At 43.7% G+C, this 13,856-nt stretch overlaps 1 long non-coding RNA gene across 3 annotated transcripts in view; it reads right to left on the minus strand.

Annotated features, from left to right (window-relative positions):
• Positions 1 to 12,358, minus strand: part of LOC114600336 (uncharacterized) — a 29,896-nt gene extending 17,538 nt beyond the window's left edge. Inside the window, exons 1-4 of one of the 3 annotated variants that reach the window (XR_013394086.1) lie at positions 12,193 to 12,358; positions 7,589 to 7,664; positions 3,500 to 3,624; positions 969 to 1,074 (exon numbers count right to left, since the gene is read on the minus strand). This is a non-coding gene — a long non-coding RNA (uncharacterized LOC114600336). Of the gene's footprint in view, positions 1 to 968; positions 1,075 to 3,499; positions 3,625 to 7,588; positions 7,665 to 11,939; positions 12,129 to 12,192 lie in introns of those variants that run through there. The other 2 variants (XR_003707519.2, XR_003707518.2) reach the window with 2 other exon arrangements.
• Positions 12,359 to 13,856: the final 1,498 nt, after the last annotated feature.

The raw sequence follows: 13,856 nt of genomic DNA on the forward strand, positions 1-13,856 counted from the left end.
GAGAAGGAGAGACCTGAGTACTCGTAGGAGGAGTGCTCGCTTTCGGGTGAAAATGGGAGGTGAGTCACCGGGGAATCAGGACCGGCCACTACCCCGACAAAGATAAAAGGCTGTCGGACCCTGCCCCAGGTTGCGGGAGCAACATTGCTGTATGCTAGATCCTGCCTGAGTCCTGTACCTGTCCTTGCCTGGTTTACTGCCTCATGTTCTGCCTTGGCCCTGTCGGACTGCCTCCTAGTGGTACCTTTGGATTTTGGACCGGTCCTGGACCACGTTTCACGGGTTACCCCCGGGGCCAGCACAGGTCTGATCCATTAGGCTCTTCTCATGTTCTTTTCTCAACCAGCAATCTCAGGGTTACCAGGGACAGTGTCTTTCGCTCATCAGTCGTCTCCATAAATAGTTGCTTATGTGCTTACTGTGCTCAATTTTAGGTTTGGGCTTCAGCATATAAAGCCTTGAATGGTCCAGGACCCAAATACTTGATGAGCTGCCTCTCCCAATATGCTACAACCTGGCCTTTAAGATCCCTGGTGGGGGCTGCTGGTGGTGAAGGGAGATTTCACCCGGGCAGTGACACAGAGCACGGCTTTCTCTGAAATAAGAACCCCACTGTGGAATGCTCTCCCATTGAAGGTACACTTTATCCCCTAACTGTTCTCTTTCTGTTGCCATCTGAAGGGTTTAAGATGAAATTTATATAGTACTGTGTACCATACATGATATACAGAGTGTCTGCTGCATGATGTACTTTATGATATTTTAAGCGTGCGTGGTATTTATTCTTACTTTATGTATTTCTGTGTACTGTTCTGCAATTGTCAGGGTGGTCTAGAAATAAAATGAGGATGATGATGATAATAATAATAATAATAATAATAATAATAATAATAATAATAATAATAGATGTTTATGAAATATTCTATACACATTTAGTCATGCTCGCAATCAGTGAATACCTACAAGTGTTGACTGATCTCAGGTGTTGACAGAAACCCAAGCATGCGCCATCTTTCAGGAATCACAGCCAGACATGCTTGTAATTTCTTTGTGCCAAAGTGAGTGTTCCACAGCCTGTTTTCAGAGCAAATGCTAGAGTTAATTAAGGTCAAGTAACTGCCTGGGAAGCAGAACAGAATGTGTTTGCCAGTCTGCACAGTGCTGAATGCTGATTCATACCACGGGAACATTTTTACAATTGTTTTGCAGCTAAATATTAAGATGCCACTACATTCTCCCCAAGTTTTTAATTTTTGCGACATGCATAATCGTGCACATTCAGAAGGCAGCCTAAACTGCTAGAGCAGCCTTTCTCAACCTGTGAGTCCCCAGATGTTGTTGAACTACAACTCCCATCACCCCTAGCTAGCAAGGCCAGAGCTCAGGGATGATGGGAGTTTTAGTCCAACAACATCTGGGAACCCACAGGTTGAGAACTGCTGCGCTAGAGAATCAGCATGAGGTGGATGGCATGTTAGGCTGCCACAGCTGTCATTGTGTCTATGTAATATATGTTCTAGCACAGCCTTCTTCAGCCTGATGCCCTGCATATGGGTTGGACTCAATCCCCCATCAGTTCCTGCCCGCAGGGCCAATAGGTGATGGGATTTGTAGTCTAAAACATATGGAGAGAAGGTTGGAGATGGATGTTCTGGTAAAGGCTTTCCATGCAGTGCAAACCATCTAAAATCTTTCACTGCAGCTGAAAAATTATATCCTAAATGAATCTGGGTGAAAGCATAGGTCAGACTATGCTGGCTGGAGTTGATGCAACTGCAACCTCAGACATTTGGAGGCTGTGACCCCGGGCAAGGCTGGCATAGATGACACTCTAAAACAGTGTTCCACGGACAGTGGCTTTTAAGTTGTATGATACAAGCAGCATTGCCCTGTTTAATAACAATGATACAGAAGAACTAAGCACACACTTTTCTTTAACCCATCTCTGAACTAAGCATGCACTCTAAGAGCAGGACCACCAGATGTAAGTCAGGCAAAAGCCACAGCTCAGTGACAGAGCTTTTGTATGCAGAAGGTCTCAGTCAGGTGCAATCCCTGCCATCTCCATGCAGGGCTGGAAGAGGCTCCCTGTCTGAAACCCTGAAAAGCCATCACCAGTCAGTGTAGATAACTCTGGCAAGATGGACCAATGGTATGGCTTGGTATAAGGTAGCTTCCTATGCTCCTAAGCAGCCTGGCTAATTAAACCTGTGCTAGCAGCGAGGCTTTCAAGATTGGTGAGAGTGGAGGAGCTGCATGAGCACAAGTCACTGGCTGGGATTGGGAGAGGACAGAAGGGTAGGGATTTAAGGAAGAGCAATATGTAGTCCAAGCAATGAGACAGGTGAATCGTTTTGGCAGCTGTGTGCATGTACATCTACAGGAAATTTTCGGAGGTTGGGTACAAACACTGAAAGGAGAGAGAAGGCTAGTTTCGCACCAAAAAAAAAATTAGAATAGTGCCTGTACATTTTGCTTCATATCTCAGGCTCTACAACTACCACAAACTTACTCTTTTTTTGATAATGAAAATTGGGAATGTGGGGATTATGGCTCATCCAGGGCAGGAGAACTTGCCTTCTGGCCCTGCTCCCTGTGGTGACCCATGTGTGTATGTAGACACTGCAAAGTGTTCTGAGTTCAGATGAAGATTTGAGGGCAATACATCCTTCTAGGAAGCAGGAGACATGTGAAGTGTTAAAGCCCGTGATTATCTCAAAGGGCTTTAAGGCACCTGGAAAAGGCAGCCCGGGCTTCTTCGCAAAGCCCTGCACAGCTGAGCATCCCGACTGCATCTGCCGCTCTCTCTCTCTCCCCCCCCCCCTTCCTTTTTTAATGGCGTGCTACATTCGGAGCAATACATAAGCAGAGCCGAAACCTCCGCAGCACACAGCAGCAGCTCCTCCGCATGTGCCTGGGAGTGTGACTGCTGCAAACCGACACAGAGACAGTCAGATAGCGCCGCACGTGTTAAAAGAAGAGGCCGGCTGTGGGATTTGGAAGCATTGTTGTTAGATAACAGCATTTAAGGCAAGCAAGCAAGCATTGCCAGGGTGGTGTTTTTGCTTTGCAGTGCGTCAGGATTGGCAATAATATCAATTACTCCCCCGGTGCAAAACACGAGCCTCTCCAAGGACAAGGGGGAAAGCCGAACTCCATCATCGCAGGCAGAGCAAGCAGAGCCCTGCAAAGCAGCTGCGCTCAGAGGGCCAGGCAGGCCAAGGCCCTTTCCAGCTTCTGAGGCACTGAGAAGTTAATACCATAAATCCAGACTGTTAACTCCATACCTTTGCAACACAACGCGACATCATGTGCCCTAGTCCACAGTGGCATTTATGTCTATTGTTATTACCATTCTATTTGTGTGGTCACTCCAAAAGGTCACTGGCAACCTCTCCCATTATTCTCACAGCAGCCCCATAAGGTAGGCTAGGTTAGAGATAGTAGCCAGTCCAGAGCTATTTGGTGACAATTGCATCCTAGCGAGATTTGAACTTACTGCATTCTGAGCTCTGCATCACACTGGGTGTCAGGCAGGGGCCACATCCTTCTTCTCCACCACTCACTTGTTTTTGCTGATACGTTCATAGCTGCACGAGACCCAAAAGGCCTCATCTTGCTAATCTGCATGTCCAAAAAGAGAAAGAGAAACTTTAGGAAACAACCTATGTTTCCTGGCTGACTGGGGTCTGAAAGCACAATAGCCACTAGCTTAGAAAGACATAGGGGCTGATTTGGTCCACTGATTCCCAGCTGTGGACTACTGCCATATAGCCTGCTAAAAGGCTAAATCTATTACGACCACAGTATGGTGACCTGAAAACAGCTGGTTGCTCTGTGTTGATCAACAATCTCCTTGCTAGGGCACTTCTCGATGCCCTGTTTATTGAGCATTCATCCCAGTTTGTTTGCAGGCAGATTATACTACTGTTTAAAGAACTTTTAATCGGATTTATTTGTGGGGAGGCTGGATGACCCTGCAGTTATCTCACACTTTCCCAGTGCATTTTCTTGTAACTTTTCTCACTGTAAAAAGTCTGATCTTTTGGGGAAGTGGGTTTGTTGCACAAGATCTTCCAATGAGCTCTAATTGCTCAACCTGAATTTGACAGTATGTGACTGAATCCCACCCAAAAATAGAGACATTCTGGAAGCAGGTTTCGGGGCAGGTTTTGAAAGGGTCAGCTCAGCTCAGCCGGTGAATGCACTACAGCTCTTGCGACGTGCCGTTCTAAAATGTTTATAGAAGCACTTTTACAGTTCTAAACTAATAGAAATGTGCCAAGTGGTGCTTTCAGAGCATTGGAGTAAATGCAGCTGACAGGCTAACCCCGCAGGTAGGGTGAGAGAAGCTTCAAATCTGCAGAACAATTTGCAAGACAAAGTGGGGCAGAGCAGAGCAGCATATAAGCAAAAAAGTATGAGTTATACTTTTTTTATAAAGGACATCTTGCTGAGCTTATGGATGCCAGGTTATGTGTGTTACCACCAACACAACCTTCTTTTACTCTCACTGCAATTATGGCATTTTGTTTTTCCCATACCTCCCTTCTTTCTGTTCCTCCAACCACGTGTGTACATATGCCTGCCAGTTTAGGATTGTACTTCATGCATCCGATGATGTGGAGTGTGATCCAAGAAAGCTTGTGCCATATAATGCTTCTGTCACTCTTAAAGATGCCACAAGTATCTAAATATGCCCAAGGGTTTCTTTTCATCAGTGAACTTGCTCTTTGGCCCAAGAGCTCTCGGAAAAGCAGCAAGGTTCCACCACTGTCTGCCTACCAAATTGGGTGAGAATCCACAGAAACACCTGCTAGAAGCATAGGTTCCCCAGAAAGGGGCAAAGTCTATAATGTGTAACTACAGGCTGCCAACGTATGGCTGAACCTCACACACCATGGCATGGTGCTGAAGAGAAGCATAAAGAGACTATGGCAATTCAATGTATTGAATGGGGTAATACGTTTCAGAAATAATGTCTTAACAGATTGCTTCATTTGTGCATTTAGCAATGACAGAGTAAAGCATCAGAAAGACACACAGATTTTATTTGTCCACTGAAGAACCCTAAGGCTGAATTTCACAGCTTTTATACAGGATCTGACTTGGCTGTGGTGAATGCCAGACATATGGTCTGAAACCTTTCAGAGATTTTTGTTAATGTTTGTCCTTCCATAACACAATGGTGGGGGGGGGGACACAAAACAACCAACCCCTCCTCCCCCCCGTCACAAACACCCACGGCAAAAAGGGAAAGGGTAGAGTGGAAGCTCTCTACCATAGAGCTCAAGAATAAAAGAATCTACCATGTTATCCTTTCTCATACCAACAAGAGGGAGTTGCCAGTTCCACTTTCTGTTGAACATAGATGCCACCAGTGCTGTTGGGCTAAAGATGGTATATTATACTGCAGGCAGCTACCAGTTCAGCAGTTAGGTGGCATGAGGACTCAATAGATTCCACATGGTCCTATCATATCTCAGATTTGAGCCAAGCTTATTTGGTATGAGCAACCAGTTACTCTCAGACTGCTTCTTACTATCCTGCATGCCTGCTCTGCCCTCAGATTAAGAGCTCCCTGTGCCAATTTTAAAATGAACAAAAAGCCAGAGACCCAGGTACAGATCTCCCATGTCTTCTGGGTTCCACAGCATCCCTGTTCCCAGAAGTGATGAGAATCACTTCTTTGTATTTGTTTGTGAAGCATATATCTACTTCCCTAGGCCAAGGTTGAGAGGTCTCGGCTTGTATGTCCCTTGCATTGTTTCAAAAGCAAAACAGCCAGGCTGCAAAAACTGACTGGCTATCAGTGATAGACTTGTTTGTTTGCTTCCTGCCTGCCAAGGTGCTGAACATTACAATTATAACCATTATTATTATTAATTTAATGCACTAAACTGATGGAAAGAAGCCCACATGGAGGACATTTCGGTCCTCTTCTTTTATTGTCTGCAGGCTTGTAGGAAATGCCACAAATTAGATTGCTTGGGGATTATATACTATACCCAGGCCAGTGACTGACATGTAGCAGATTTCCTCCTCCTCCACATTAGCTAATGGACTCTAGTTGTACAACAAGCTGCATAAAAGCCACCTCTGGCATTTCCCCTTTCTCACTCCCCATCTTCTATGGGAACTTGCACTGTAATTGGATGTTACACAAGACGTGCATCTTGTACAGAACTCTGCACACCTATTTCACAGAGGTACCGTTCCAGCTGTATACAAATGTCAAACGAATGGCTGCAAAATAGGGAAGGCACAATGGCAAATCAAGCTGCTGAAGGTACAAACCAAGTTGAGTAAGAATAAAGCAAGTAAACAGCAGCCTCTCTTTACTTCCAAAAACACTCAGTAGGGGATGTAGAAGAGGCTTTATCGTTTATGTCTAACGTTTGCTTTAATCTTCTGAAGTCTTTCTCAACAACTGCAACAAAGACAGGCTGCAATCCTAACCACGTCTCTTCATATGCCTCATTTAACTGAATGGGCTTACTCCCAGGTAAGTGGGGTTAACATTGCAACTCAAGGGTGGTATTCAACTACTTTCTACTCAGAGTAATGTGACTAATTTGGTCCATTAATTTCAATAGGTCTACTCTGAGTCCTGCAGTCCTGTGCCTAGTTTCCTGGGAGAAACTCCAATTGCACTCAGTGTAACTTACTTTTGAGTAGACACGGTTAGGGCTGTGTAGTAAGGTTGCAATCCTGTGTGCTTTTATCTGGGAACTACCAGATATTCCTAAAAGCCAAGAGTGTCTTTAGGAAAGAAGGTGGTCTTATTTGGGGCTGAGGGAGCAATCCTGCGCACAAGAAGCTGCTGTAAAGCAAACCAATGTAAATTAAGCCAGCATGAAGCTACACCAGATCCAAACTCCCATTCAGCTCTGCCTAAGCCTGGCAAAGGGAAAACAAGCATTTAAAGTAAGTGTTCTATGCCCAGTTGCCAGGTCATGTGACTGAACTGAACAGGCTTAGGATCCAGACTGAGTATTCCCTCTCTGTTCTGGCCTCCGGTGCACACACCCCTTTTTTGGATTTACAGGGGCCTCAGATTAGCCAGCTTTGGCTGAACTGAGCTGGGTACAATGGCAATCTTCAGCTGGGCCAAAGCTGGGAACTTAATGCCAGCTGAGCTGGACACCTGCTGCACCCTAAGATACTCAAACCAGTGGATCTTGCCATAGGATTGCTTCCTAAATCATTTAATGGTTTAGTGTTTAAACACTAATGTGAGCTGAGCACCTTGAACTGGGCACCAAACTGGTTGCACCTAGATGCCAGGGTTCCATTTTTAAAAAGCACAATGTAGAGCCCGCAAACTCTGAACTGTGCCCAGTTCTGCACAGTATCTATTTGCCACTCACAAATTTAACTTCCAGAAATCATGGAGAATCCAGAAAAATGCAAGGTATACTAACAAGAAGTTTTCCAGGGTCCAGAAAATCAGCTCTGCCCCAGGTAAAAGGGTGCAGTTAAATCATACATTAAATCTGTATTTGCCCCCTCAGCATAATAAATCATTAAAAAGTATGCATATATGCATTAAATATTGTTTCAATTCCAATTAAAAGACCTGGCTTACCTTAAGTATGCCTCTGGTCAGGTGTGATCCTTCTTTCAAACTTCAGGTGGCAGTCTTCCTTAGTACCACATGGAACCTGAATAAGAATTTATTTAGTCTTTGAAAAGTTATTATCACTGGCGAAGGAAAAGGAAACTAAAGAATTTCTATGCCACCATCAACTCTGACCCCTGGTGTGCAGCATCCCTCATCATTTCCCCCAATGACCTTACCACAAATTAGGCTAAAAGAAAAGGAGCAGCTAAAAATCCCTTTTAAAAGTAGAATCTCTATCAGAATCTGCTGCCTCTTGTTTCAGGTGACTCCCAGCCACCTAATAATTGGCTCGTCTGCTTAATTGGCTCCTGCTGTACCTTTCATGGGCAGAATTACCAGTGATCAAGGCTTTGTGCAAAAAAAAACCTCCAGCTGTGAGTCATTTGCCTTGTTGCCAACTTGCTGAAGCTGGTGGTTCTGCTTCGTCACTCACCTGAGTTTTGAGTCCTGGCCCCTATTATATAATTTTTCTTCCCCGCTATCCTCCTCTATATTGCCTCCCTGGAAACAAAGTGGTGAAGTTTTGCCCATTTATAACAGTACCAATGAAACAAAATAAAAAAATTCATTCCAGTAGCACCTTAGAGACAAACTAAGTTTGTTATTGGTATAAGCTTTTGTGTGCATGCAATAACAAACTTAGTTGGTCTCTAAGGTGCTACTGGAAGGATTTTTTAAATTTTGTTTTGACTATGGCAGACCAACATGGCTACCTACCTGTAACTAGTACCAATGAAATACCTCAAGTCTTCTCGATGATGGGCTAGATGGACCACTAGGCTGATCCAACAGGCAATTCTTACGTTCTGTTACGGGACGAGCATCCTATCATCACCCTTCCTTTGCTAAAGCATCATCTGTTTCTCTCCATTGTATGAATGGGATGAGAGACAATGAGAACTCCTGCAGAGCAGAAGCTTGTAAGTGCAGAACCATGACCATGTCTGGTGGGTGGGGTGTTCAATCCACACTGCCTTTCCTGCTCTCAGATGTGTGTCCGACTAAGTTTTCCAATGAAAGGAACGCAATATGGATAGGCAGCATCCATGGCCAGATACGAATGTGCCTATGTGGACGACACAAAGGTCTTCTGTGGCCAGATTCCTGTGCGCCCTTCTGTCGGTCAGTCTGGATCTCAGGCTGAAAGTAGCAAGCAGAAAGCCCCTAGCTTCCCTTCAGCTGACTGCCAGAACCTGCTAGTAGGAATGTCTTTCAGCTTGTCAAACCAGAGCTAGGGAGTTCCCTCTGGGTTGCCTTATTTCAGCAAGTCAGTAATGCGGCTGTGTAAAGCATTTGCTTTCAGGTAATAAGTTTCAGTTGCCCCAAGCAAGAATCTTCAACCTGAAATGTTTTCAGCCTCAGTAAAACACATTGCTGTCTTTTTGTGCTCTCAGGACAGAGGGCTCAAAAACTTCTGTGGGAAAGGGGTACAGAGAAGTGTAGAGGCTGCAGGGCCATGGTGCTGATAAACTGGTTGACCTGAATGTATTAATGAAGTGCAGGAGTAATGGGAGCAGGTGGGTGTGGCTTGATGAAAATGGCCTCACGGATCAAACTGGATCCCCTGCCATGCCGTGAAGGAAGTTTATTTATAAAAAAAGCTATTGAATATCCATTGGTTTCTGCCTCTAGTTTAGATTGTATGCAGGTCTCCTGCTTTTCTCCCTTAATTACGTATTCATTCATTCACTCATATAAGTTTTTTTGTTAAGCTAAACAAGAACTAGACTTGGGGTGATTATATTTGCCTCTTAGTATTTTTTTCAGAGGCTAACAATGAATTCAAAATTATATCTATGCCAATCTTTCTTCATATTACACTTTATTATACTCTGTGGAAATGATAATGAATTTCATTCTTACCAAGTCAATGTGATAAATAGATGCAGCTCAGTGTTTAATATATAGGTCTCCTAACCTATCTATAAGGATATTATTTTTCAGCTTGGAGTTTATATATCTCAAAAGAACAGGCTTTATCTTACAGAATCTCCAGTAGAAGCCTTTGGAGAAAAGGGTTGGTTGATCTGGAAGTATCTACACTAACAACTAAGGATATTAAGGAATGATTAGTGACATAATTTTAATCTTTAAATGACCAATTTAAGCAATTTGAAGAGAATGTGGTTGTTAAGATAAGAGATATTGATTCTATATTGATTAGAACACTATAACAAAAATATGAAAACTGAAATTGAAAGATGATCAGAAGAACTCCAGGAAGAACAAAAACAAAAAAGGAGAGGAAATAGATTCTTAAGGAGAAGATTCAATACAAGTGGGATATATCTTTTAAAACAATATTTTGATTTAGGCATAAGTGATATACAATTAAACAATGCCAGCTTACATCCATAACTATCAGGAGAACTTCATCAGATGAGCGCAACAGTCACGCAGAGAAGTCATTAACATTCCTTGTACTGTACTTGAACTAAGTCACTACCTACTGGTAATTCTTCTAGCATTTATTGAATTTTGAGCAGGACACTGTAGAATCTGGTTTCTTAATCTAGTCCACAGCCTAAAGCAGAAGACAGACAGGCCCATCCCACAGGCTCATAATCTTCAAACTCTAAGGATCAGGCCACATGAAGCTATATAATCTGTAAACAGGATTCCTGACATTGAAATCAATGTCAGTTACTTCCAGGTAAATGAGATAAGGGTCCTGGCAAGCACCCTTTCTGCTGCATTTACTGATGAAAGAAACCTCTTCAGCAAGGCACTTGAAACAGGATTTTGCTTCCCTCCCTGCTTAGCATTTAATTCCACAGCACATGCTTATGCTATATTTTTCTTTAATGACTGCATTCTTTCTGCTTGGAGTCAAGCTGTGTTAGTAGGCATAAGCTCAACGTATGAGGCCCGTAAATGATATGCTGGTAAACCCAAATATGTTATTGCAGAAAGAGCTGGTCTGAATGTTCAGAATGATGAAAATTTCAGCTAGGAATCTCAATCATGCTTCTGCATTCCCATTTCTAAGCTGGGCCTTGTGTTTCAGAGGTCATCTGAAGCATGGATTTTGCTGTAATGATTTCCTGCTTTACAATCAGATATTCAGCAGAGCCAATTTTTCACACTTCTGAAAACCCCAGCTTTGAAGCAAAGACAACACACATATATTATGAGGTGGGAAAGCCCTGGTATGTGAGCCAGAGACAGTGGATGAAACCTGGGTTCTACTCTAGATCCCCTGCTGACCACCAGCTGTTTGATGTTGTACAAAGTGTGTGCAATTGCCGCTCCTTTCTTTGCAATAACATGGGGAGTGGAACGACTAGGTTGAGAAGTAGATTTGTGTTTCTCGCCAATATGCCCAAAGTCATCCATGAGTTTTGCAAATACGGGCATGCTGTTTTTCAGGATTGAACTGCATTTTGAGGTTTGAGGCTTTGAATAGATGTGAGGCAGGACTTGAAATTCACATTTGCATTCTTCTGCTGGGGCTTGGTGAGGTGTTTCAAAACCCTTTGCTTTTATTTTACAAAAAAAAAAAAGGTCAGGGGTAAAGGGAAGGTGAAACTGGGGCTGCTTGTTTCAGTGGGAAATAGTCCTCTGGGTTTGCCTTAGTGAGAGAGATTGTGTGATTGTTTTAAGGGTGCATGGCTGTGTGAGGGCCTGACCACACCCACATTTACTTATACAGTGGTACCTCAGGTTACATATGCTTCAGGTTACAGACTCTGCTAACCCAGAAATAGTGCTTCAGGTTAAGAACTTTGCTTCAGGATGAGAACAGAAATCGGGCTCCGGCGGCGCGGCAGCAGCAGGAGGCCCCATTAGCTAAAGTGGTGCTTCAGGTTAAGAAAAGTTTCAGGTTAAGTACGGACCTCCGGAGCGAATTAAGTACTTAACCTGAGGTACCACTTTAGCTAATGGGATTTCCCGCTGCCGCCACACGATTTCTGTTCTCATCCTGAGGTAAAGTTCTTAACCTGAGGTACTATTTCTGGGTTAGCAGAGTCTGTAACCTGAAGCGTCTGTAACCCGAGGTACCACTGTATAGACATTTCTATATCCCCCTGTTAAGTATGTCCTCAGAACTGTTCAAATTAAAAGCCAGCAAAATATAAAGTACCATCACAATTCTAAAGCAACTTTTGGATCTGGGCACACCCACTACTCGAATGCGCCCCCCAACAACTTCCCACAGAAAGCTTTCTGCAGCCCGTGACTTCTGGTGAGGTCAAGGTAGTTGGGGGAATCCACTCAAGGTCAATTCCTTAGGTTAAAAATAAAATTAGACCTAATTTTATTGTATTTGAAATCGGCTTCTCTTTGGATGGATCTATACATTCAGTAGTCTTACCACACGATACATTTTTGCCACCCACAGTCACACGGTGCAGTCACTTGATGTTTGATGAGTGTACGGTTGCGATGTCCTCTGTTTAATGATGAGCAGGTCAGAGGAGTTGAAGGAGAAATGGTTTTATTACAGACCTGCTTATAGCAGGCCTTCTCTCCTTTAGCTGCTTTCTGCCTCTGCTTCTAGGCCTGCCTGCTGCTTGGGCCTAATTTCCTAAACGACCTATGGGAGGTGCCCTTAAAGGTATACTCACATTTATCCTTAGCAATGACGACCACAGAACTGCATTGAACCCTTTCGCGTCGTTCATATGGATCCTGCGGCGTGACAAAGGCAAAAATAGGTCAGTTGAAGCTACTAGCTGTGACTCATTGACATCTGGGCATGACAAATTGACAAATGACGCAGCAGAAGTAGGTTGGAAGAACAGGCTTCACGAGGCTGTGTCAGAGCTGCCTCTGCCGATTCCTGTTATTGGGGGAGTTTGTTCCCCCCCCCCCCCGTTTGTAATTTCAGCTGTTGGCGGCAGCTGCAGAATTCTACTTGTTTTCATGAATTAAATGGCAGCAGAATCACTTAGTGATTCACAGTTAGCCAAGTTCACTCTACTGCAGTGTTATCCAACAAAAAGGAAATGCATGCAAAATCAAACAATTGCTGTCCTAATTGACCGGCACATTAGCTTGCGATGTACCAGACCGGTAAATAAAAAGGTTGCCATTGTCACTGCATATTCGTTAAAATAATAAAACCACAGTTAAGGTGCAGGCCCCCTAACTCATTGAAGGAATGCGTGAGGGGACTTGCCATGTAGACTAGCTCCACTACACTGGCAATCTGCACAGCAGCCACAACTCCCACTGCCTGAGCATTTGGCTGGGGTGAGAAGGTTCACCACGCCCATGTCCTGATTTATGTGTGCAGAGCTCCCCTGCTCCCCAGAATGGGCCAGGGACCTTCCTTGCCTGCAGCTCTGTGTATGTACACCTCAGTGTCCCCAAAGCCCTTTCTGATGTGCTCCAAATGTGTGGATAGCAGGAGGGCATGTCTGCTGGGCCTGTCAGTGGCAGAGACTGGGATGGATCTACTTCAATGCAGGCCAAGAGACTCAAACAACAGTTAGCCATCACACCAGTAACACCAAAACCAGTTTGGGTTCCTTCCATTTCCTCCTGTGCTGTCTTTGGAAATAGGCAGATGGGCCCTCTAGCAGCTCTTAACTTTTAACTGTCCTAGTACTGTTATTAATTTTATTGTGTTTGTTTCTATGGTGAAAAACTCAATACGATGAAAGTAATAATCAGTTAAAATAATAAAATAAGAATTCAGCTAAATGCCCACTAGAATATGTATTTCAACAGTCTTCTGTAGTTCACCATCTGATTTGAATCGTTGTTGTTGTTGTTGTTATTATTATTATTATAACCAGCAATTCCATACAAGATCAGTGTTTCAAAAATGTTCAGTAGCAAAATCCTTGCTGATCTAGCCTATAGATGCCTAAGCAGCATATGTAGCAGTCTGACATAAGAATTCATCTAGGAATACTGCTGAGATGGGGATAGCAGTAACTGCCTGATCAACACACAAATGTGTTGCTCTAGAAGGGTGTTCATTTATGCATGAAACAGTAAGATACTATTTAGCTTCCAGCCTGCTGTATCTGATTGAATAACAATAGGAAGGTTGCCGCTTGCATAGAAGCAAAATAAGGTCACTAAACATGTTCTTAAAACACTTACAACTAAACCCACACTGCCATGACTCTAGGTAGGCTGTATTATGCATGCTGCTTCTAGTCACATGCTGCATTCTCTTCCATCACATTGTGTAAATTTATACACAGAACAGTAAGGCTTTAGCTGATTTGACAGCCATGGAAGTTTATCAGCTCCAAGTTTGTTCTTTGGGTCTGTG

This window comes from Podarcis muralis, chromosome 8, assembly GCF_964188315.1.
Source record: "Podarcis muralis chromosome 8, rPodMur119.hap1.1, whole genome shotgun sequence".
NCBI lineage: Eukaryota > Metazoa > Chordata > Lepidosauria > Squamata > Lacertidae > Podarcis > Podarcis muralis.